Here is a 27,087-nt window from a genome sequence, read left to right as displayed (position 1 = left end):
AATTAGCATTTACAAAACCTTGAAAATTCACTGAAAAAACCATAGGTTATAGACCATATATAGTTAGAAATTAGCATTTACAAAACCTTATTTTACTCACACAAAACCATTGAAATTCGCATATATAGTTAGTTGCGCTAACTATATATCACGCACCCGCAATCCACTGCTGATCATGTCACATATTACATCATTCATGACATGGTCAGTGACATCACTGATGACATCACTGATGACATCTCAAATGACATCACTGATGGCATCACTGATAACAACATCCAGTGATTTTATGTTTCTGTAAAGTTTAAATATGTCTTACATATTGAAGAATGAGTGGATGTATAAGTGTCTGGACGAAGGATTTAGTAGGTGCATGACTGACTGTATGAGTGAGTGATTAAATGTGTCTCACTGAGTGCATGGGTTAGTGACTAAACTGTCTTAATTTGTGCATCATTATGTCTGTTGTTCTGTAAACTGTTGCATGTGTTGATCAATAGCTATATGAGTAACTATATGGGTTATTGATTGATTGTCCAAGTATTTGTATGGGAGACTGAGTGTGTGTGTGGCTGGCTGGGAGGTGTGTGACTCTGTGCAGATCAATGTGTACTTATATCAATGATTGTATAACAAGGTAAGTATGTGTTAGTATATGTTTGAAAATATAAGGTGCTCTATGTTTAACTGTATACACAAGAAAATGGAAGTGTGATTGATTCTTTACAGGACTGACTAGGTGTGTGAGTAACTCCATGGATGAGTGGCAGAGTGTGAGTGTCTGTATAGGTGTATGAGTGCATATGATAGTGTTGTAAAGATGAGTGATTGTATGTATGAATGATTGTATGGGTGAATGAGTGAATGTGTGTGTAGACGTAGGAATCAGTGAGTACATATGTAGTAACTAGTATTGGTGTGTCAATGGTTTCAAAAATTATACTCTGTATTTAACACTGGGTGAAACAGAGGTTATATTAAAATATGAGGAGATGCATTGTATTGTCACATGAATGATATCATCAGTGATGTGGTCATTGATGTCAAATGAGATGTCATCAGTGATGTCATCAGTGATGTCATTTGAGATGTCATCAGTGATGTCATCAGTGATGTCACTGACCATGTCATGAATGATGTAATATGTGACATCATCAGCAGTGGATTGCGGGTGCGCGATATATAGTTAGTGCAACTAACTATATATGGAATTTCAATGGTTTTGTGTGAGTAAAATAAGGTTTTTTAAATGCTAATTCCTAACTATATATGGTCTATAACCTATGGTTTTTTCAGTGAATTTTCAAGGTTTTGTAAATGCTAATTCCTAACTATATATGATCTATAACCTATGGTTTTTTCAGTGAATTTCAATGGTTTTTTAATAGCAAATATCATAAGCTGTCGAATGTCAAGTACGTGGTAAGTGAAAACATTTTCGTGTTTATGCACACTGATCTGCTTTGAATGGTGCCCCCCCCCCCTCATTTCTATTAGGAGTACTCTCTCTTTGCACATAGTTAAGGGTAGTTAACGCAGGCCTTTGCCCCCGTTGTAATACGTCGTGCCTGCTTCTCTCTCCATTTGATTGATTGTTATCCAAGTATTTACTGTTTTAGAATTGGTTCTCTTTGGTTCATTCTCTATTTACAAACAAACACAGAGTCGCAATACTCTGTTTAGTCTTTGCAGATAACGAAAAATCGTGTAAAAAAAAAAGAAAAGGAATCAAGCAAAATCAGTAGGCCACTAACGGGATCTCTTTTTGACCTCGCTAAAATAGAAACATTAGGAACAACCCCTCATGACAAATACAAAACTAGTGAAATGAACTGAACTCCACACAATGATGGCTGCAAAACAGCTCGGCTCCGCCACCCACCCCGCCCAAAATAACGATAAAGAGCGGCTGCCATGATTGGTTGCGGAATGGCCACGACGGAGCTACGAAATGGTACTGCTCTCATGCTAACCCCAGCTTCAGTCTGAAACATCCAGAAACACTGTAGACTACCAATTCGATCAGTTCCGGTAGCGCCCCAATGTAACCCGGTAGAGAAGAACTAGCCCTCCCCTCTTTGACTGATGGTTCTTGTTGCCTGTCCCTTCTGTTGTCATTTAACAGAACTATTTAGCCTGCTGAAAGGGGTTGTGTTCCGACCGCTGGTTGGTGGAGACATTTTGACTATATTCTGGACCTGCGTTGTCGCGTAATGCGTCATATGACGCACCGCGTTAGCGCATCCGGAAGTCATCCGGGGCGCGCAGCGCGTAACGTAAGCATAACAAGTCATGTGACTTGTTAATAAAACTTTTCATTGGTTCATTTTACTTTTCTTATTCTAATGATGAAAGGCTTGGTCATATGACCTAAAAATTACGCTTTTTATTACTTCCGAACATTATTTTTTCTTAAATATATGTTATAATGTTCCAGGCTAATGTACTTTCCCGGAAAATTTACAACTGTCCTGCAAGTAAAATATATTCTTTTTTCGAGAAAAAGAGCGTTTCTTCGTCCCATGACGGAGCCGTTGAGCAAAAGAGGGTCGACCTGCTGTCTTAGTCGCCGATACGCCTGAATATGAGATTCTTATCGATCACTTTATGTTGCAGGAATAGAAAACACTACAGCCCTTGACCATTTATCTTTACTGCGTTCCTTCGTATTATACCTTTTACCCTTCATGTAATTGGTCTGCTTTATTTCACTTGCCTTTTAATGATTCTAAAACAGTGACTATTATTAAAAACTTTACCAATGTATATACTACTACCATGTTTTCTTTTAAAAACCTTTATTGTGAAAATTTCATTATACAAATACGAGCCTATAACCACGTGGGCCGGCCACGGAGCAAACTGTAATCGTATATGATGAGTAGACATTTACACTGTAGAGGAACGTAACGGGCGGGCCATTAGGTTGCAAGAACTAAGGTGCCTAACAGTTACGGAATCGGTGGACGTACATTTTATAATTAAAATACGACAGGGCCAGTTACAATAAAATTATCTAGATATACATTTGCGGGCAAGTACCATGGGTGACATTAATTCGAACTTTCAATAGTACAGTAATCAATAACACATCAGAACTTAATATCAATAGGGATGTCGAAATATTCAATCAATTCTCGTCCCCGCCCGCCATGTGCTTCAAAACTGCATACGTATCTCGTGATTTCAAGGTTCTGCAACCAGTACACAACAAGGAGTTACGAGTCCCATTTATTCCGGCGCCATTTTGGGCGAGGACGGGCAGGTCCAGGATATAGTCAAAATGTCTCTACCAACCATCGACTATGATGATGTTCATATGCTGTATTTATTAGAGTAACACTCATCTGTCCACATGAAATTAATTTGCCACAATCTAAACATGTCATTTTAATCTTTCCAAAGTTCTTCTAAATATTTGGGACCGTTTCCCTTGCCTCTGATGCTGTCAGTGCCACTTCTTTGATGAATGTACTAGCAGGTCAGGGGTTCTCCTCCAAATCTCTCTTTTATGCAGCACTATAATTAATTGGTGCCACCTCTCCATATGACGATGCATGGTATAGTTACCATAACTATATTTTTTTTCGGTTCCTCTGGAGAGTTCATCGTGGCAGATGAAGCGTGTAACGTACCGGGCATTTACCTTTTTTTGCATGTACAGGAAAAAAAAAATCGAGCGTCCGAGTTCTAAGGTGTCCCAGGGCCATTTTAGTGGACCAGGCCCAAATCCAAAGAACAGGCCGCCATGAAACGGTAAAGGGGCGCCCCACTACAGCAGACGAGCCTCCACATAGGAAGGCCCGTTCACGCCGCCTCCCCCCCCCCTTCGGGCACCCCACGCCGTTATTCGGAGCAGTATTGTAGGATGGCCACACCAGTGCGGCAACTTGCTAGACATCACCTCGGTGGTAACCGAATCTCAACGCCTTGTGGTGTCTTCTATTCAGAAAACATTGTTATGCTGCCTTCGACCTATTCGCCGCAAGTGCGCACACAACTCAACTGCATAGCTTGCTAGACACCACCTCGGTGCCATCCGGATCTTGGAATCTCAGCGCCTTTTGGTGTCTTCTCTTCAGAAAATATTGTTGCGCTGCCTTTGGCCCCATTCGCACATCGGTCCGCTACTGAAGCCATCTCACAGGCTAATGGGGCGCCCCACGCCGACTTTCAGCATTGTAGGATGACCACACCAGTACAGCAACTTGCTAGACATCACCTCGGTGCCATCCGGATCTCGGCACCCCACTGCAGATGAAGTGCCTCTCAACTATGAAACCACCACGGTGACATCCGGATCTTGGCGCGTTGTGCTGCCTTCGGCCTATTCGCACATCGGTCCGCTACTGACGCCATCTCACAGGCTAATGGGGCGCCCCACGCCGACTTTCAGCATTGTAGGATGACCACACCAGTACAGCAACTTGCTAGACATCACCTCGGTGCCATCCGGATCTTGGCATCTCAACGCCTAGTGGTATCTTCCATACAGAAAATATTGTTGCGCTGCCTTTGACCCCATTCGCACATCGGTCCGCAACTTAGACATCACCTCGGTGCCATCCGGATCTTGGCATCTCAGCGCCTTGTGGTGTCAGTCAGAAAATATTGTTGCGCTGCCTTTGGCCCCATTCGCACATCAGTCCGCTACTGACACCATCTCACAGGCCAACAGGGCGCCCCACGCCGACTTTTACCATTGTAGGATGGCCACACCAGTGCCACAACTTGCTAGACACCACCTCGGTGCCATCCGGATCTTGGCATCTCAGCGCCTTGTGGTGTCTTCTATTCCGAAAATATTGTTGTGCTGCCTTTGACCCCATTCGCACATCGGTCCGCTACTGCCGCCATCTCACAGGCAAACGGGGCGCCCCACGCCGACTTTCAACATTGTAGGATGGCCACACCAGTGCGGCAACTTACTAGACACCACCTCGGTGCCATCCGGATCTTGGCGCGTTGTGCTGCCTTCGGCCTATTCGCACATCGGTCCGCTACTGACGCAAACTCACAGGCCAACGGGGCGCCCCACGCCGACTTTCAGCATTGTAGGATGGCCACACCAGTGCTGCAACTTGCTGGACACCACCTCGGTGCCATCGGGATCTCGGCGCGTTGTATTGCCTTCGGCCTATTCGCACATCGGTCCGCTACTGACGCCGCCTCATGTGCCAACGTATTTTCTCCGCATTTTATACCCTATGCCGCATAACAGGTCATGTGACTTGTTTATAAAACTTTTCATTGGTTCATTTTACTTTTGGTTTCCTAATGATGGAAGGCTTGATCATATGACCTAAAAACAACACTTTTCATTGGATGAAAACTTTTTTTTTTCCCAAACGATGAAAGCCCCACCTTGTTTCTGGATGTTTCAGACTGAAGCTGGCTTCAGCATGAGAGCACCACCATCTCGTAGCTCCGTCGTGGTCATTCCGCGAGCAATCATGGCAACCGCTCCCCACCAGAAGCCTACAGGAGTCGGGGGCCCCCAAAACTTTTGATAAATCCTCAAGGCGGAGGGGACGCTTTCGAGAATGGGGTCCAAGACCTAGCAGACAAGCGTCCGATTTCCAAGGTGTCCCAGGGCCATTTCAGTGGACCAGGCCCAAAAAGGAAAGAGCCTGCCGCCATTTTGAGAGTCCTGTGACAGCCGCCTATCGCTGCACCGCAAGAGTGGGCGCAACTCAGCTGAATTGCGGCTTTTGACACAGTGGACCAAAAACGGACGGAATGGCAACTGAAGCGGTAAAGGGGCGCCCCACTACAACAGATGACACTCCACCTGGAGAGGCCCGTTCACGCCGCCTCCCCCGGGGCGCCCCACGCCGTTATTCGGAGCAGCATTGTAGGATACCAAAACCAGTGCGGCAACTTACTGGACATCACCTTGGTGCCATCGTTCTGCTGCCTTGGAACTATTCGCACAACAGTTTGCTACTGATGACCCACCCCCCGCGACGCCCCACGCCAGAAATCTGGACGTTGTGCTGCGTTGGGACTATTCGCACAGCCGACCGCTACTTCGTTGTTTTTCCCTAAAAATGTTTATATGTTATTACTGTTTTTGTTTTCTTGTATATATTTATAAGTTATTAAAGTTTTATAATCTTACTACTTTGTTGGAGTGCTATATATTTTTAATGTGACACATAATTGTAAAAACTTTGATGTACAAAGAGTCATCCCTGGAATCTTCCGCTTCAGGCTCGGTCCCCTCCCCAATCACAATACAGGATGGTTTTCAGATAATAGGAACGCGTCTGCTGTGACGGATCTCATCGAGTGTGGGCCTTGATCTACTATAACTCCTTTGAAGAGGGGTGATTCTTTACAGCTGGGGCCATAAACTACATCTGCAGGGCTAGCTGATACCCTAGGACCGGCCTGGACAATCGGACACAGAGGAAAAGGAGTGTCAGAGGGTGCGGTAGTGAATAGGGCGAAAGGGAGGTGTCGGGCGGGCACAGGGTGTGATTCTCAGGGAAGAGCAGCGCAGATGGGGGGTGGTTTATTACCCATGCATAAGACAGAGAGCGGGGGTGACCACTGCCTGGGGGAGATGCTTGCGAGGGTGGGGAGTCATGCTAAGGATCGACAGCGTGCACAGAGTGGGTCTGGTCAAGGCATCTAAAATGACTGCCGTGCACGACAAAAGTGTGGCATTTGAAAAAAGGCAAGATGGCGCAGACAATGTTTTTCAACACTTCCTGATTTCCTTCGAATCGAACGTTAACAGACGTTGGGGCATATTACCAAAGTTAAGCGATATTTATCCCTAACGATGCTTAGCAACGATTTTTTTACCGCTAAGCATCGTCAGAAATTATCGCAGATAAACCTTGCTATTATCAAGGTTTATCGCAAATACGATAAAAAACGACCGCAATGCATTAATATTGCTGAAAACTCAGCGATATTCATGCATTACCGAGCTAATGCTCTTAGCCATGTTATCCACCTCCCATTGGATAACATGCCTTAGAACTGCTCAGGGCAGGGGCTAGCTTTTGGAGATATTCGCGCTTATCGCGAATATTTCCAAAAGTTGATAATAGGAGATAGCGATGTTAGCGACTGTTTCCAGTCGCTAACATCTTGGCATGCCCACTTTGCATGTCATTAGTGATAAATATCACTCACATGCAAAGTGGGGCCCAAGATGGTCGCTATCTCCTACTAGCCGTCGCTAACTGGTGTTAGCAACAGCTAGATAATACAGATATAATTTTATCTCCGCGAAGCGGAGCGCTGTTACAGATATATATCTTTTTTTGAACGTTAATTTCTCAAAATCCACTGGAGCACATATATTGAGACCTAGCAAAGGCACATCGGACTACCAGTCCCTACAATTTTGCCAAGTTTCGTGCAAATCCATTCAGCCGTTCGATTATTTATTTATTATTTTTTTTTGCCTCGCGGGGCCCTTTTAAAACCTCCACATCAAACCTAAGAGGTCAAGGAGGATCTACTATGCCCCCTTATGGTCATTTGCCCCTTCGCTTTGGCCTCCTCTTGTCTCTCGATCCTACCGAGAGACAAGATGGCGGCCGCTACGGACTGTTTGCAATGTTTACAGAAGCCGGAGAACCAATCAGCTTCGCAAACCTCCGTTACGCGAAGCGGAGCGCTGTTACAGATATATATCTTTTTTTGAACGTTAATTTCTCAAAATCCACTGGAGCACATATATTGAGACCTAGCAAAGGCACATCGGGCTACCAGTCCCTAATATTTTACCAAGTTTCGTGCAAATCCATTCAGCCGTTCGATTATTATTATTATTATTTTTTTTTGCCCCGCGGGGCCCTTTTAAAACCTCCACATCAAACCTAGGGGGTCAGCGAGGATCTACTATGCCCCCTTATGGTCATTTGCCCCTTCGCTTTGGCCTCCTCTTGTCTCTCGATCCTACCGAGAGACAAGATGGCGGCCGCTACGGACTGTTTGGAATGTTTACAGACGCCGGAGAACCAATCAGCTTCGCTTCACAAAGCTCCGTTGCGCGAAAAGTACGCGAACTGGAGCGCTGCCCGGTCCGCTGTTACAGATATATATCTTTTTTTGAACGTTAATTTCTCAAAATCCACTGAAGCACATATATTGAGACCTACAAAAGGCACATCGGGCTACCAGTCCCTACAATTTTGCCAAGTTTCGTGCAAATCCATTCAGCCGTTCGGGCTAAAAGTGAGGCCAACCGCCCTATGGAAAACTCAATGTTAAAAACACGTTTTGGGACCCCCCTTTTTTCTCGGCCCCCTTTGACGAACCCCCCCCAAATTTTCAAGGGCTGCTCAGAAACAAAATGTGCCATTTTCCTGAAAATTTCAGCCAATTCCGTCCACAAACGCCAACGTTATTAGACATAGAATTTTCAAAAATCCCATAGAGAAAAAATCCTAACTATATATACCTACTGGCGACCGCCAGTAGGTAATATATATATATATATATATATATATATTTATTTTTGGGGGAAAATCGCCACGCTGTAGACTGCTACTGCATAATTCCAAAAAGACGAGGAGTGAACCCAATAGTTGCGGGTGCAAACAAGTGAATTTATTTCATGATTACCAGCGCTGCCGCCATGACGTGTTTCGCCTCCAAGGAGGCTTGATCACCATCTACATATATATATATATATATATATATATATATATATATATATATATATATATATATATATATATATATATATATATATATATATTTATGCACAGGAAAACTAAACAGGCACTTCCCTTACAAAGAAGTACAAAGTTTGCATGTCTGCAGCCTTTCTTATTTTTCACCTTATTCATCTTCTGCTCAATCAACACATCATCCACACAAACACACACCTACTTGCTCCCTTTCTTGGCTGGGGTTATCAATCATTCTTCTTTAATTCAAATTCAAAGTACAGGCCCTTTATCGACTCTTTTGATTATAACAACTACCCCAGCCGAAGGCACTATGAAATTTGCACACTTGCTCACTTTCTTGGCTGCACTTATCAATTATTCTTCAATTTCATATTTTGATTCAAACTCAAGGTCCTTTATCAAGCCTTGTTGTTGTACCTACTGTTGCAGTGATTCTGCTCCTACACACAACTGTGCATAAAGACTTATGACCTCAGTGAATTACGGTGTTCCAAACCCCACCTTAGTACCCACCCCCCTAACAGACTAGCAATCAGTGACTCATTGGTTCTTCCTCCTATAGCAAAAACACCAATTATTAGTCAACCCACAACTTGCGACTTAGGTTACCTCAGGTAAGGTAGATAACAAGAGCACTCTTTCGTTACATTCTTACACCAGTCCAAAACAAGCACTTAATAAACACACCTGCAACTTTGAAATGTTTATTTCTAACACCGTAATCTCATGCCCAGTACCTTACATAATACAAGCAAACATATTATCAGAAACAAAGTTGTCAGCATTGTTACTATTCAATAAAATACAAAGGGAGAAATCATCCTATAATGCAAAAGGGAAATGGATTTAAAATATACCTAAATTTCACCCTCCCTACTTAGCAGGTTAGTTTATAACTACAGAAGATCTCATACGACTACATAGGCAGACCCATACCTCTGTTACTCAGCAGTAGTTGATCACATTGAGTTCTGCACAAACTGTCACGATACGAATGTTCTCAAACTGTCTGTAATCATACCTGCACACTTCATTATTAAACGCGCAAGTATAAGAGATGCCACAGCTGCATATCTCTTATGTCTCGAACGTGCGAACATCATTCCGAATAACACACACAGTATCCAACATAACCTTGATGTTCATGCTCTCACTATACACACTAAAGTAGCCAGGCAGTCTACAAATGTAGTATATCAAATTATTCTCATATGAAGCAAAATACTCACCCTTCTCTAAACAATATTGCAAGTGCGTGTTGTGTACAAAGCAGAGCAGGAAAACAAAAATGGCGTTTAAGCTTCTAATAAACCCATGCTAACTTAACACAGTGTGAGTGCAAGGCTCAGCCCACGACACATTTCCTTGACCAAAGCACATAATATAAACGTGGGCAAATTACAAACGCAGAGTCCAAGCCTAAAAAGCAGAGTCAAGTTCACATTTTCCAAAAATTCGCTCTTTGATAGAAAGCAGTAACTAAATAATAAAGAATACGTAGAAATATCAAAGGGTCTTAATCCAACAGCGTGTAAGAACATTATGTAGCAACAGCCTCCAACAGGAAGTCATTGTTCTCATCTGAAAACATTTCAGCCATCCAATTCAATAGTGGGAATGATCATACATGTTCCTCAACGACCGGAGACTCTATCACCATCGGAGAAAAACTCGGGTCATCTTCAATGTAACTGCGTGCCAAGAACTCAAGAGCCGCTGCAAAAACATTCCAACGTCCCATTATTCCATGTGTCGCTGCTAAGGCCATAATCCCGCCGCCAGAACAGAGCACGTCATGAACCACTAAGGGGCTCATCAACTGGTCATAATCTGCGTTGGGAGACACCGTACTGCAGAGACACAAATTCAGGGCCCAGTCAAAATCGCAGCTCAGACAATGGAAGACAGGCTGAACGCATGTGAAAAAGGAGAATCGAAACGATAATCCATAAACTGCACTCAAAGTTGCAAGAGGCAGCGCTCCATAGTAACTAAGCATTCGGTTGCGGACCAGCAACAACCGAGAAATATTGTCGTCTGCTACAAGATGTGCATTCATATTTAAGTAAACAAATTAATACAAGCACACCAGCAACTAGTGTGAGCATTAAGCACAATTCACCAAAGATGCTGGAAAAAATCGAATGAAAAAACACCGACAAGACACCAAATTCGGCTGTATGGTGTCTCAATGTTCCACACGGAAATAAAAGAAACCAAACTGAAGAATTTTGATCCTCTTCTGATTCATTTCCAATATAGACTAAAATCCTATATTGTTTGACGTTAGATTACTGTGGTGCATCTTTGCTGTTATTTTTTACTTGTTGTGATCCCTTGGGATTAAGCGCTGTTACAGTGGGTGCTATTCAGTATGCACACAAACCCCTGTTAAATCTGTGGGGCATTAATCATCATCAGGAGCAATCAGATGTTAGGTGCTGAATTCAAGAAGGTTCCACTGTAAAAGTTCTTTCTTGTAAGACACCAAAAATAGTTTCTACAGAAGTCACAAGGCCAATGCTTATAACTTTTAAAAAGTAAGCTAACCCTCTACTCGAGGACGCATTAAAGATAGTCTAAATTAACTCCCTAAAATTCCGGGGCACGTCTGTATTTAATAAAGCATACAATTCTGTGCGGGTGCTTGCTACATGAAGGACAAATGTTTCTCTAGCTGATGTAAGAGAGACCTCTTTTTGAGACAATAGCGCTCTTATACGGCTCATTTGGTTGACTCTTCTTTCAAGATCGGAATCGACAGCCAGACGGAAACATCCAGCTTCCCATACAGAGGAGTAAACACAACTTTTTTATAGCCAACCACACGCTCAGTTACCATAATCATGTATGCGATGCCTGCTAACATCGTACAATAAGCCACACAGATGAATCGGATCTCCAATAAGTGACTTCTATCTATTCTCATAGCGCGCCCTGTAATCTGATTTGACAGTGAGAGGGTGATCGCACCATAGTTTCTACTGCTAATCATTCTCAGCATACGCTGCGAATACGATAAAACGGCAATAATTTTAACACCGGTCCTTGATAATATGCCTTGAATTTCGTAGCGCGCACTGCATCGCAAAATGCGATGCAGAGCACGGAACGAAGGGGCATATTATCAACAACATAAGGCGATATATTATCGCAGCTTTTATCGGCAGGAAACTGCTGATAAAGCGGCAATAATGAGCTTGATAATAGGCCCTTGTAAATTCCCATAGCAGCCCAGGTTCTGGTGTTAACCTGGGCTGCTATGGGAATTCACAAGGGTATATTATCAAGGCCATTATCGCCGCTTTATCAGCAGTTTCCTGCCGATTAAACCAGCGATAATGTATCGCCTTATGTTGTTGATAATATGGCCCAAAATTCGTTTTATTGATTTAATTGTTAACTAACCTACAATCATCCAGATTCCGTTGTTTATCACCCCCCACCCTGTCCCTCCCCCACCCCGCCTGTCCCACTGCAACTCCCTCCAGGGGCCGCGTCTGGGCTTGATAATACACCCTTGTTAATTCCCATACAAGCCCATGTTAACATCAGAACATGGGCTTCTATGGGAATTAACAAGGGCGTATTATCAAGGCCATTTTCGCCGTTTTATCGGCAGTTTCCTGCCTATAAAACGTCGATAATTTTAACACCGGTCCTTGATAATATGCCTGTCAGTGCCATATTATCAGTAAAGGGCAATACATTATCGCCGCTTTTATCGGCAGGAAACTGCCGCTAAAGCGGCGATAATGGGCTTGATAATAGGCCCTTGTAAATTCCCATAGCAGCCCAGGTTCTAGTGTTAACCTGGGCTTCTATGGCAATTCACAAGGATATATTATCAAGACCATTATCACCGCTTTACCGGCAGTTTCCTGACGATAAAAGCGGCGATAATGTATCGCCCTTTATTGATAATATGGCCCATAATCCCTTAATGTACAGAGGCGCACAAACTGATATTAAACAAAAAACATAACAGCATGCATTATAGCAAAACACATTTACTACTATAAAACGTTTAACACCGGACGAATATAGGGGCATATTATCAAGACAGGCGATAACATTATCGCCGCTTTATCAGCAGTTTTCTACCCATAAAGCGGCAATAATATTATCGCCTGTCTTGATATAATTCCTTAATGTACAAAGATGCACCGCACACACTCCCATACAACTTATCAACTCACCTTTCAAATTGATTTGTAGATTAAGAAGAATACCACTCACACAGTGGATATTCTTGTCCAGAATCTCTCTAGTTACGTGTTTAAAGCAGAACCGTCAAATGGAACATTGTAGATTAAGAAGAATACCACTCACACAGTGGATATTCTTGTACAGAATCTCGCTAGTTACGTGCTTAAAGCAGTAAAATATTTATTTTTAATTCATTTTTCTTGCTTATGTACGCTTATGGAACAACTTTCAAAATTCGCACTGTAAGCGCAATAAATATACCGTTAAAAAAAAAAAATAGCATACATCACTCATTTTTTACAATCACCGGACACCCCATCCACCAAGCCTCAAATATAACGTTCAAGACCGTAGGTAGAGCCCCAAATCTACCACGGTACCAGCCGGCTGTCTTCATTATTCGGGAGCCGGAATTGCTTTTGGTCAGAGAAACTACCTTACATACTGCTCTCTCAGATGAAAAACAATCTGCTTTCCTACTTCAAAGAGAACTCTCGCCCAACCATAGCAAACAGCAGACTCCCACAAATAGGCACCCTATAACACTAAAAGAGCCGACCCTCGGAGACGGTGCTCCCCAGGGCCATCAAAGGCTCAACAAAGGCCATCAAAGATTTTGAACTTGGACATCATTGTAAATCCCCCCAAGCAGTCCTACGGGATCAGGAAGTCCCATAGCAAATAACAAACTTTTCCGATCAAACTACACACTCAATCTACACACATATACAAATAAATAAAAAATCACATTTATTCCCACATTAAATTCAAAACGAAACACACATTTATATTGCTTGAACATTTGCACCCTTTCCAACTCACAAAACTTTCAACCCTTCCTCCATTCCACAATCTGCCAGTTACCATAGAAACACTTCAGGGAACACCTAACTCAGCACACAGGTGAAAAGTTCATCATACATTGCAAATTAAAACAGCAAGTATGCTTCACTTGAGAATATACAAGATTATTTTATGTAACGTTCTTTGCTAACACTTATTCTTAACCAATACAAATCAGCCTTTTAAAACACAGAAACATTCATCGTAGCTTAGTGTAGAATGTTCTCGAACAACTAATCAATCCTTTTCTTTTTTCAAAACTGCATGTTCTAATGGGGTCCATTTACAACAAACATCTGCGTTACAATATGGATGACCTCTATAGGAGAGACGGTGTACATTTCAAAGATGAGGGGAACAGAGTCTTCCTCATAAACTTAAGACTCTGCATCGGTACTTACTTGTAGGTACTAAAATCTCCAAATAAACACAAGGGCTCTTTTTAGAGCCACACAACACATAAACAAATACACTTCATGAATATCTAAAATTATTTTTATTTTTCTTGCTTAGGTACGTTTACAGGACGACTTCCAATATTCCAGCTGTACGTTGTCCATACATGCTTAGTACGCGTACGATAAATCTACCATGAAGAAAAATAGCCTTTATCACTAATTTTCTATAATTCCCGAGGACCCCAAATCTAACGTTGCGGACCGTGGGAACAATCGCAAGGCCTCCTGCGGGAGCCGGCATTGCTATTCCTCACAGAATATTTCCTTGCAGGCAATCAATAGTTTATATTCCTCACAGAGAGCAGCTTACATGCTTCCATTCTAATTTCAAACATGATTTGAACAGTTTGCTATACATTTAAAAAAATAATATAGTACTGCACGCTAAAGCAGAAAAGTCTTTTTACCAAAAGGGGAGTGTGGCTCATGCGGACAGAAGTGGGGTAAGGGCCCAAATGCTTTACAGAAAAGACAAAAACCCCGCACTTCAATAAATTTCACACCATATAATTTGAGGATGAAAAAAGATAAACACTATTTAATATGTTTACCTTGGCGATTAATTGCGCCGGTTTTATTCATCAATTTTATCAAAAAAACCAAATATCACTATAGTCAAGAGAAATATCAAAGTCTTAAACGTATTGACCATGAAAGTTTTAGTGTCCAATATTTACAATGAAAAACCTTTAGTCAAAAAATGCGTGATTATACAACGACTTAACAAACCATACATACATTGTGAAAACGTGTAAAAAACAAATAATACACAAAAAACATCATGTTATATCATTTCACAAATAAAGAGGGGGGAAGAGTTATCAACATGTTTTTTCATAACAATATTGCGAACCAACAATATTTGGAAATATTTGACCAAAATTGAGCTTTTTTGATTAGTCTCCAAAAACAACACGACAACCTCTCGGTAGAAATGTTGATAGGCTTCAAGTTACTAGCAATTTTGTCTATTTATTCCATAGGACTTGATCCTATCCGCCTACAAGTTTCGAGTTTTGGAGGGTTCTTCTCAAACTCTCTTCAGGGCCAAATGAATTCCTTTCCCCATTTGTTAAACCTAATGATGAAGACACAACAAATAGTGGATACTTATTACTGACTGCTCCCATCAACCCGCTAAAATCTTCTCCTATGTACAACTTCTTAAAACGGCACGTACCTCTAGGGACTGGAGGTAGTTTAGTTCGTCCAAATAACTTGTGGGATTTTGGAGAGTCTGTGCGATTTTCTAAAAAAAACAGGAATTTATATGAAATGCCGGTTGTAAACATGATATGCGAATTCAAATGGAAAGTTAGCAGTGTGCCCATACCTGGGTGTAGGTAAGAAGACCAATTATTTGTTCTTCTCTGTTCTCAAAATCCTTCGTTTAGCAGACAATGCGCTGTAAGTGAAATAAGTGTGTTACTCAATTTCCTATGCTGAGTTTCTACGCGCATCAGAATGCGTTGTAACACGGATGGGCGATCACTTACTGTGATTCCTTTTGGCCGTCTGATGTATTAATCACCATCGGTATCTTGAGGACCGGGATTTTGCCGGAGCCTCTGCTGGAATTTTCTTCGAGTTCCGCAGTTCTGTTTGAAAGGATACACGAGCGGTAATTAGGAGTGATTTCTACACCGCGCTTGGAGTTATTCAAGCAGAGACCGCTCACTCATTTATTTACATACCGCGAGGCGGCATTGTCTGAAACTAGACGCGGAAAGAAACCGCGCTTGGAGTTATTAAAACAAAGTGCGCTCGCGCTTTTGTTTACAAGCAGCGTAGCGGCATTGTCTAAAACTGATCGGGGCACAAAGCTTTTAAAATTGGTGATGCTAGGTTATATAAGTGCACACGCTGTGGGGGAGCATTGCCGCTTGTTTGCTTGACATACCTTTCAATTTGGGAACGTGCACCACTTCCTCATTCCTTCACATGGAGTGAGTAGAGTTGAGTTCTCACATTCTTACAAAGCGGGCTACACCTTCTTTTAGGGCCAATCACAGTTCAAGTTGTTTTGTGTGCTCAAACTATTGCCTTGTGGGGCCTGTAGTCAGATGGTTCAAAGCCTGGAAAGTTCGCTAATCGAGTTGAGACCAGAATTAATGGTGTCAAACCGAAGTATTAGGTAGGCCTCTTTTCGCAACAGCGCCTCCTCCACATTAGGTGATCTGTGCTGTGGGTCAATCGCGGCTAGAACAGTCCACTTAAAATCCGTTTCTTTGTGATTCGCAGTGGTAAAATGTTCAACCATTGGGGCATTTTGCACTTTTTTCTTCAGTCGAGAGCGATGTTGAGTGATCCTGACATTCACTTGCTGGCATGTCTTGCCTATGTACAATTTATTGCAAGCGCACAAAATCCCATAAATCACATTTTTACTCTTACAGTTTGTATGTAAACTGTGTCTCCATTTCATGCCATTATGGCTAAATTCATCTCCTTCTACAACACTGTGGCAGGCCACACAAGTACCACATTTGTGGTGGCCAGTGATGGGTTTGAGGTTCCATTTAGATATTAAATCACTTTTTGGTTTCTGAATAAAGCTGTCTGCTCTGATAATTTGTTGGCCAACGCTCAAATTCTTCTTCATCGCAAAAATTGGTCTTTGCAAAGGGGATTCCAATCCCTCCAGCAAATGCCAGTTCCGCAAAATAATCTGGCGGAATTTGTTTGTGTGAGCTCCATAAGTCGTGACACATACGAGTTTGTCCAACTCCTTTTTCTTTTTAATTTTTAGCAATTCTTCTCTCGGGGTAAAGCGTGCTCTTTTTTTAGAGTGCTTAAGGAGTTTTTTAGGATAACCCCTTTTGGCTAGTTCCTCACAAAACGTATCTGCGTGTGTATTAAACTCATTGAGGTCAGAGTAATTACGTCTGATCCTAAGTAGTTGGCCATAAGGGAGGTTCTGTTTCAGACACTGTGGATGAGCACTCTTGTAGTGTAGAATTGTGTTCTTATCTGTTGCTTTCTTGAACAGAGTGGTGGTGAACTTCCCCCCTTCCATGCCCACAGCTACGTCGAGGAATGTCATTCTATGATTGCTACAGTCAATGGAAAATTTGATGTCAGGGTGTCTCAAGTTTAGCCATTCATGGAAGGCCATGAGTTCTGTCTGGCTCCCCTGCCACAGGAGCCAGACGTCATCAATATATCGTAACCATTGTTTGATGTTGGCACTGTAGGGATTGTTATTGTGGATGAATTTTTCCTCATACTGTAACATGTATAGCACCGCCATCTCTGGAGCATAGGGACAACCCATGGCTGTACCCTTGGTTTGGACAAATAACTCGTTTTCAAATTTAAAATAGTTACTTTTTAGTGTGATTTGGGCTAGGGCCAAGATGAAAGCAGTGGGAACTCTGTGTGGTCTTTCGCATTGTTCTAGATAGATTTCCATCACCTCCAGGGCCTCATCCTGGGGAATTTGAGTGTACAGCGAGGTAACATCTAGTGTAGCCATCAGTTGTACTTCAGGGTCAAATGTCATTTCTTGAAGTTTATTGATGAAGTCAATAGTGTCCCGCAGGTACGATTTCACTTCAACCAAAAACGGTTTCAAGAAGAAGTCTATATATTTTGAGGTAGGCTCGAGGGCTGAATCACAACCGGAGACAATCGGTCTCCCCGGGGGTGTTGTGTTGTTTTTATGGATTTTTGGTAGGAAATAGAGAACGGGTGTTCTCAGTGATTTTTTGTTTAAGAATTCAAATTCTTTAGGACCTAAGAAGCTATTCTCCAATGCCTCCTTGGTTATACATGAGATTTTATTTTGGATTTCTACCACTGGATCTTCTTTGACCGCTCGGTACCATTCCAAATTATTTACATGTGTCTTTCCTTCCAATAGGTACATTGTGCGTGGCCAAACCACCACCGCACCACCTTTGTCGGCCTGCTTGATAATAATAGAAGGATCTGATTTCAAATCTTTAATAGCTTTCATTTGACCCTTACTTATATTGTTATTGAAAAATGATTTGCTCTTTTCTTTGCTCAAAGGCATACACCTGTTTGGGGATGTTCATGGTGGGCAAGAATTTTGATTTAACTCTGAGACCAGTAGTTTCACAGCTTTGCCGGCGTAGAAGCTGCTGCAAGCTGTGAAACTCGCTGCAAAGCTGTGAAACTACTGGTCTCAGAGTTAAATCAAAATTCTTGCCCACCATGAACATCCCCAAACAGGTGTATGCCTTTGAGCAAGCAGTAGAAAAGAGCAAATCATTTTTCAATAACAATATAAGTAAGGGTCAAATGAAAGCTATTAAAGATTTGAAATCAGATCCTTCTATTATTATCAAGCAGGCCGACAAAGGTGGTGCGGTGGTGGTTTGGCCACGCACAATGTACCTATTGGAAGGAAAGACACATGTAAATAATTTGGAATGGTACCGAGCGGTCAAAGAAGATCCAGTGGTAGAAATCCAAAATAAAATCTCATGTATAACCAAGGAGGCATTGGAGAATGGCTTCTTAGGTCCTAAAGAATTTGAATTCTTAAACAAAAAATCACCTGAGAACACCCGTTCTCTATTTCCTACCAAAAATCCATAAAAACAACACAACACCCCCGGGGAGACCGATTGTCTCCGGTTGTGATTCAGCCCTCGAGCCTGCCTCAAAATATATAGACTTCTTCTTGAAACCGTTTTTGGTTGAAGTGAAATCGTACCTGCGGGACACTATTGACTTCATCAATAAACTTCAAGAAATGACATTTGACCCTGAAGTACAACTGATGGCTACACTAGATGTTACCTCGCTGTACACTCAAATTCCCCAGGATGAGGCCCTGGAGGTGATGGAAATCTATCTAGAACAACGCGAAAGACCACACAGAGTTCCCACTGCTTTCATCTTGGCCCTAGCCCAAATCACACTAAAAAGTAACTATTTTAAATTTGAAAACGAGTTCTTTGTCCAAACCAAGGGTACAGCCATGGGTTGTCCCTATGCTCCAGAGATGGCGGTGCTATACATGTCACAGTATGAGGAAAAATTCATCCACAATAACAATCCCTACAGTGCCAACATCAAACAATGGTTACGATATATTGATGACGTCTGGCTCCTGTGGCAGGGGAGCCAGACAGAACTCATGGCCTTCCATGAATGGCTAAACTTGAGACACCCTGACATCAAATTTTCCATTGACTGTAGCAATCATAGAATGACATTCCTCGACGTAGCTGTGGGCACGGAAGGGGGGAAGTTCACCACCACTCTGTTCAAGAAAGCAACAGATAAGAACACAATTCTACACTACAAGAGTGCTCATCCACAGTGTCTGAAACAGAACCTCCCTTATGGCCAACTACTTAGGATCAGACGTAATTGCTCTGACCTCAATGAGTTTAATACACACGCAGATACGTTTTGTGAGGAACTAGCCAAAAGGGGTTATCCTAAAAAACTCCTTAAGCACTCTAAAAAAAGAGCACGCTTTACCCCGAGAGAAGAATTGCTAAAAATTAAAAAGAAAAAGGAGTTGGACAAACTCGTATGTGTCACGACTTATGGAGCTCACACAAACAAATTCCGCCAGATTATTTTGCGGAAGTGGCATTTGCTGGAGGGATTGGAATCCCCTTTGCAAAGACCAATTTTTGCGATGAAGAAGAATTTGAGCGTTGGCCAACAAATTATCAGAGCAGACAGCTTTATTCAGAAACCAAAAAGTGATTTAATATCTAAATGGAACCTCAAACCCATCACTGGCCACCACAAATGTGGTACTTGTGTGGCCTGCCACAGTGTTGTAGAAGGAGATGAATTTAGCCATAATGGCATGAAATGGAGACACAGTTTACATACAAACTGTAAGAGTAAAAATGTGATTTATGGGATTTTGTGCGCTTGCAATAAATTGTACATAGGCAAGACATGCCAGCAAGTGAATGTCAGGATCACTCAACATCGCTCTCGACTGAAGAAAAAAGTGCAAAATGCCCCAATGGTTGAACATTTTACCACTGCGAATCACAAAGAAACGGATTTTAAGTGGACTGTTCTAGCCGCGATTGACCCACAGCACAGATCACCTAATGTGGAGGAGGCGCTGTTGCGAAAAGAGGCCTACCTAATACTTCGGTTTGACACCATTAATTCTGGTCTCAACTCGATTAGCGAACTTTCCAGGCTTTGAACCATCTGACTACAGGCCCCACAAGGCAATAGTTTGAGCACACAAAACAACTTGAACTGTGATTGGCCCTAAAAGAAGGTGTAGCCCGCTTTGTAAGAATGTGAGAACTCAACTCTACTCACTCCATGTGAAGGAATGAGGAAGTGGTGCACGTTCCCAAATTGAAAGGTATGTCAAGCAAACAAGCGGCAATGCTCCCCCACAGCGTGTGCACTTATATAACCTAGCATCACCAATTTTAAAAGCTTTGTGCCCCGATCAGTTTTAGACAATGCCGCTACGCTGCTTGTAAACAAAAGCGCGAGCGCACTTTGTTTTAATAACTCCAAGCGCGGTTTCTTTCCGCGTCTAGTTTCAGACAATGCCGCCTCGCGGTATGTAAATAAATGAGTGAGCGGTCTCTGCTTGAATAACTCCAAGCGCGGTGTAGAAATCACTCCTAATTACCGCTCGTGTATCCTTTCAAACAGAACTGCGGAACTCGAAGAAAATTCCAGCAGAGGCTCCGGCAAAATCCCGGTCCTCAAGATACCGATGGTGATTAATACATCAGACGGCCAAAAGGAATCACAGTAAGTGATCGCCCATCCGTGTTACAACGCATTCTGATGCGCGTAGAAACTCAGCATAGGAAATTGAGTAACACACTTATTTCACTTACAGCGCATTGTCTGCTAAACGAAGGATTTTGAGAACAGAGAAGAACAAATAATTGGTCTTCTTACCTACACCCAGGTATGGGCACACTGCTAACTTTCCATTTGAATTCGCATATCATGTTTACAACCGGCATTTCATTTAAATTCCTGTTTTTTTTAGAAAATCGCACAGACTCTCCAAAATCCCACAAGTTATTTGGACGAACTAAACTACCTCCAGTCCCTAGAGGTACGTGCCGTTTTAAGAAGTTGTACATAGGAGAAGATTTTAGCGGGTTGATGGGAGCAGTCAGTAATAAGTATCCACTATTTGTTGTGTCTTCATCATTAGGTTTAACAAATGGGGAAAGGAATTCATTTGGCCCTGAAGAGAGTTTGAGAAGAACCCTCCCAAACTCAAAACGTGTAGGCGGATAGGATCAAGTCCTATGGAATAAATAGACAAAATTGCTAGTAACTTGAAGCCTATCAACATTTCTACCGAGAGGTTGTCGTGTTGTTTTTGGAGACTAATCAAAAAAGCTCCATTTTGGTCAAATATTTCCAAATATTGTTGGTTCGCAATAATGTTATGAAAAAACATGTTGATAACTCTTCCCCCCTCTTTATTTGTGAAATGATATCACATGATGTTTTTTGTGTATTATTTGTTTTTTACACGTTTTCACAATGTATGTATGGTTTGTTAAGTCGTTGTATAATCACGCATTTTTTGACTAAAGGTTTTTCATTGTAAATATTGGACACTAAAACTTTCATGGTCAATACGTTTAAGACTTTGATATTTCTCTTGACTATAGTGATATTTGGTTTTTTTGATAAAAGTGATGAATAAAACCGGCGCAATTAATCGCCAAGGTAAACATATTAAATAGTGTTTATCTTTTTTCATCCTCAAATTATATGGTGTGAAATTTATTGAAGTGCGGGGTTTTTGTCTTTTCTGTAAAGCAGAAAAGTCAGCACAATTATGATAGAATAGAAAATAGAAAAAAAATATATATACTTCTACACTCAAAAAACTCGTAACCAGAGTACACAGTTTAATTTAAAAAACACCCTACCACAACTAGTTTTTCAAACGCATTGTACAATAAACTGCGTCACAAAATAGGTTACATACATAGTGACTCTATAACGTCACATAGAAAAAAGAAGGCCACTCTTACGCTACCAGGAAAACACAACAAAAGTACAAGGCTCAAACTTCCATTGAAGTGATTTCTTAGTTGCAGGTCTAGTTGTCAGATCGACACACACACTCCCTCATGGCTGGTATACACCACACCACACCCATTCAGCGCATCCGTCACTACACACGTGACCCTATCTATAAAAAAGATGGAGGGCACGTATTGTACGCCATTTTAGAGTTGTTCCCAAAGCACCGAACTAGGGGCCCACTACTACATGGGTGGCCTCTTTGGCCACTGATTAGTGGTGCCTGAAGCACTGAGCGGGTGAAGAACCTGCGATGATGATGATGATGAGAGCACAAGTATGTCGTGAGCCATAGAGGTATTAAGACTCGGCAACACGTATGAGACTTCTTTGTAGAAGATCGTGACTACATCATGACGAAACTCGTTTACACAAAAGGTGAGCAGTGACACTTGAGTACGCATCAGAAGGAGTCAAAGGGTTGTAGCTGACTACATACAAAAATGCGACTTGATATTTTAGACGAACGCACTCCTATATAATGTATTAATTTACATATTTAATTTTTTTTCCCAATAGCAGTAACATTTTTATAATCGCTGAAATGTCGGGAATATATTCACAACACAAACAGACATATTATCAAGGACCGGTGTTCAAATTATCGCCGTTTTATTGGCAGGAAACTGCAGATAAAGCGACGATAATGGGCTTGATAATATACCCCTGTGCATTCCCATAGCACCCCAGGTTCTTGTGTTAACCTGGGCTGCTATAGGAATTCAAGGTGCATATTATCAAGGACCGGTGTTAAAATTATCGCCGTTTTATTGGCAGGAAACTGCAGATAAAACAGCGATAATGAGCTTGATAATACGGCCTTGTTATTTCTCATAGAAGCCCATGTTAACACCAGAACATAGGCTTCAATGGGAATTGACAAGGACGTATTATCAAGCCCACCCTCCCAACATCAATAAAAAACCATAGGCCCTTGTAAATTCCCATAGAAGCCCAGGTTCTGATGTTAACCTGGGCTGCTATGGTTATTCACAAGGGCATATTATCAAGCCCATTATCCCCGCTTTATCTGCACTTTTTTGCCGATAAAAGCGACAATAATGTCTCGCCTTTTGTTGATAATATGGCCCACTGCCATTTTTTTTTACCAGTAAACTTAGGTGCATATTATCAAGGACCGGTGTTAAAATTATCGCCGTTTTATTGGCAGGAAACTGCCGATAAAACGGCGATAATGAGCTGGATAATATGGCCTTGTTATTTCCCATAGAAGCCCATGTTAACATCAGAACATAGGCTTCTATGGGAATTAACAAGGACGTATTATCAAGCCCACCCTCCCAAAATATTACAAAGGCTTAGGCCCTTGTAAATTCCCATAGCAGCCCAGGTTCTGATGTCAACCTGGGCTGCTACGGTTATTCACAAGGGCATATTATCAAGCCCATTATCGCCGCTTTACGGCGATAATGCAGCGCCTTTTGTTGATAATATGGCCCATTGCTCTTTTTTTGACCAGTAAACTTAGGTGCATATTATCAAGGACCTGTATTAAAATTATCGCCGTTTTATTGGCAGGAAACTGCAGATAAAAGGGCGATAAAGAGCTTTATAATATGACCTTGTTATTTACCATAGAAGCCCATGTTAAGAACAGAACATAGGCTTCAATGGGAATTAACAAGGACATATTATCAAGCCCACCCTCCCAACATTAATAAAAAACTCCACACAATGCAGGTACCCGGAGCTGGAAGGTCATTTTACATATTACTGCCCCAGAAAGGTGGCGCTCCCCGCGACGTGTATGGGGAGAAAGAGAGAGAGAGCTCAAAACATATTTTTTTTTTTAAAAAGACCCGAGGGTTGCCGCTCACCGAGACTGCGGGGAGTAGGACCGTAACCCCCCGCATACTACAAAATAAAACCAGAGAATTGCTGTTCCCCAGTGCTCGGGGCACCTTACAAGCCCCCATTATGCAAAAAAATTGCCCCCGTAATTTGCCCCCCTGGGACCTAAAGAATAAAACAGACTTCTAGTTTATTTTCACGAGTACCCCGCCATTTTTTATTTAAAAAAAATAAAAATTGAGCCTAAAGATCCACTGTTAGAATGTTTCTACCCTGCCCCCTTTCCTTATTTCTCAACTTTGTTTTACTGTTTTCTTGTGACTCTGCTCTCCCGACAAACAAGATGGCTGCCAACACTTCCTGAGTTGGAGTATTGACAGCCAATCAGCATGCAGCTCCTGCTCGTAATTGTACGTATTTCCGTACGCGTACGACGCGATTTTTCTTTAAAAAAATAGAGCCTAAACATCCATGTACGACCCCCTGAGCAAGCCTAGAGGGTCAGAATATTTCTAGCCTGCCCCCTTCCCTTATTTCTCAACTTTGTTTTACTGTTTTCTTGTGACTCGGTTCTAGCGACGAACAAGATGGCTGCCAACACTTCCTGATTTCGAGTGTTGACAGACAGTTCACAGTCAATCAGCATGCAGCTCGCGCTCTTAATTGAACGGATCTCCGTCCGCGTGTAGAACTCCGACTCTAGATATTGCTATGATTTTACTTGTGATTTTCTCAGGAACTACTTAACGGATTTTCACCATTTAACAACAAGCACAATCTGCAAACTGAGCTCTACCTCTCTGCCAAATTTGGTGTAATTCCGTTCAGCCGTTTGGGCTGTAGCCCTGGCTAAAGGTCCCTACGGAAAATTGCATGGGGAAAACACGTTTTGAGACCCCCCTTTTTTCTCGGCCCCCACTTGACGAATCACCCCCAAACTTTTAGGGAAGCAGCGGAACCAAGCAAGCCATTTACTTGGTGAAATTCACAAAGATTCGTCCACCGACACCAAAGTTTTTCCAAATAGAATGTTGTGGATTTCCTATGGAAACTAGGTCTTAACTATAACTACCTACTGGCGACCGCCAGTAGGTAATATATATATATAATATATATATATATATATATATATATATATATATACATTTACATAGACACATTTTAACTTTACAGGAACACACATTCACTAGATGATGTCATCAGTGATGTCATCAGTGATGTAATTTGAGATGTCATCAGTGATGTCATCAGTGATGTCACTGACCATGTCATGAATGATGTAATATATGACATCATCAGCAGTGGATTGCGGGCGCGCGAGTTATAGTGAGTCCAACTAACTATAACGTGGGAATTTCAATGGTTTTGTATGAGTAAAATGTTCAGCTAACTATAATTGGTGAAACCTATGGTTTTTTCAGTGAATTTTAAAGGTTTTTTAAATGTTAATTCCTAACTATAACAATTGTGAAACCTATGGTTTTTTCAGTGAATTGGAAAGGTTTTTTAAATGCTAATTCCTAACTAGAACGTTTGTGAAACCTATGTTTTTTTTAGGGAATTTCAAAGGTTTTTTAAAACCTAATTCCTAACTATAATGTTTGTGAAACCTATGGTTTTTTGAGTGAATTTTATAGTTTTTTTAAAAGCTAATTCTTTTGTATATTGACTTTGTAACCTACTATTTTTTTTATTAGCTGTTTTTTATAACTATTAATTATATTTTTTGAAAAAAAAAAAATGTGTTCAATGTATATACTTTTCTTTTGCATTTTCTCCTGGTGCGCTCAGGGTGCGCGCACCGGTAAGCTCTCCCGAGAGCGCACCGAGAGCGCTATTTCTGCGTTCGTAAAAAAAAATATGCATGAAAAGTAAATAATAATGGAATACATTTAGTACCATACTTATAAAAGCAGTATTTTTGATTTACGAAATGAAAATGATTTTGCATTTCCGTAAAGCTATCAAAACGTCACTCAGGCGCGCCGCGTAAGCGCCCCCGGAAGCGCCTACGTTCGCGCCGCGTGAGCGCCCCCGGAAGCGCTCCGGTGCGCGTAGCGTAAGCGCGTCAAGTCATGTGACCTTAAAATAACTCTTTTCATTGGTTGCTACCAATTTTTTTTACAAAGAATTAAATCCCCACCCATTTCCTTCACTTCTTCTTTCACTTTTGTGACTGCAAGACCTCTCTTTTTGCTGTCAGCTCTTTGATGAATTAATATCTTGGATTACCATGGCTGCCAGAGCATCCAGCAGTGAAGATGACTCAGAGGTATTTCTGGATGAAGAGGTTCCTCAGCCGAAAATAAAAGAACACTTCATACGGAAGTTGTTTTCTATTCCAAATGGCCAGAAAAAAGTAAATGCTCCAAAGGTGGAGTGCAGGATTTGTCACACTGACCTGTCACGGGGTAACCCCAGAAAGAAATATTCATTTGGAAACTCGACGATGATTCGACATGTCGAGAGGAGGCACCCCCAGAACTTTGCCCGGGAGAGTGTCAGGGCTCTGGCACGAGAGGCTCCCAGTGATGGGGCCTCTACTTCAACCGGAGGACAAACTGCATCAGGAAGGGAGCAATCACTAGAGCAGATTCCCAACATTCAGCCTGCTTTTGATAAAGGCATTATTAAATGCAGATATTGCGATAAGTAACTTTGCTATGGGGAACAAAGTGTTCTGCTCATGGTTCGAGCATTGGATAACCATCGCTGCGGTTCCCAGCCCAAATTTTGTTTTGTTTTTTTGCTCCTGTTGAGCCGTTTCCCAATCCCTGTTTTTGTTTTTGTTCTAAAAAAAAAGAAAAAAGAAGAAAAAAAAGTTCTTTTCAGAACTACCTCCAATTCTCATCAAAGAGCTGTGTTCTTAAAAAAATGAAAAAGAGTAAGTGGAGTGCATTGATAAAGGAGAAGAAAATGAGTGAGAAAGCACAGAAAGGGACGAGAGGAGAAGGGAAGTGAAGTAGGGGGACTGAAAGAAGGTGAGTGTGGAGAAGGAGAGTGAACATGGGGAATGTGAATATGCGAAGAAAATGTAGTAAAGGAACGGGGGTGTGGAAGGGTAAGAA

Source organism: Lissotriton helveticus, chromosome 1_1 (assembly GCF_964261635.1).
Source record: "Lissotriton helveticus chromosome 1_1, aLisHel1.1, whole genome shotgun sequence".
Lineage (NCBI taxonomy): Eukaryota > Metazoa > Chordata > Amphibia > Caudata > Salamandridae > Lissotriton > Lissotriton helveticus.
The sequence above is the reverse complement of the archived record's forward strand: the minus strand, read 5'-3'. Positions refer to the sequence as shown.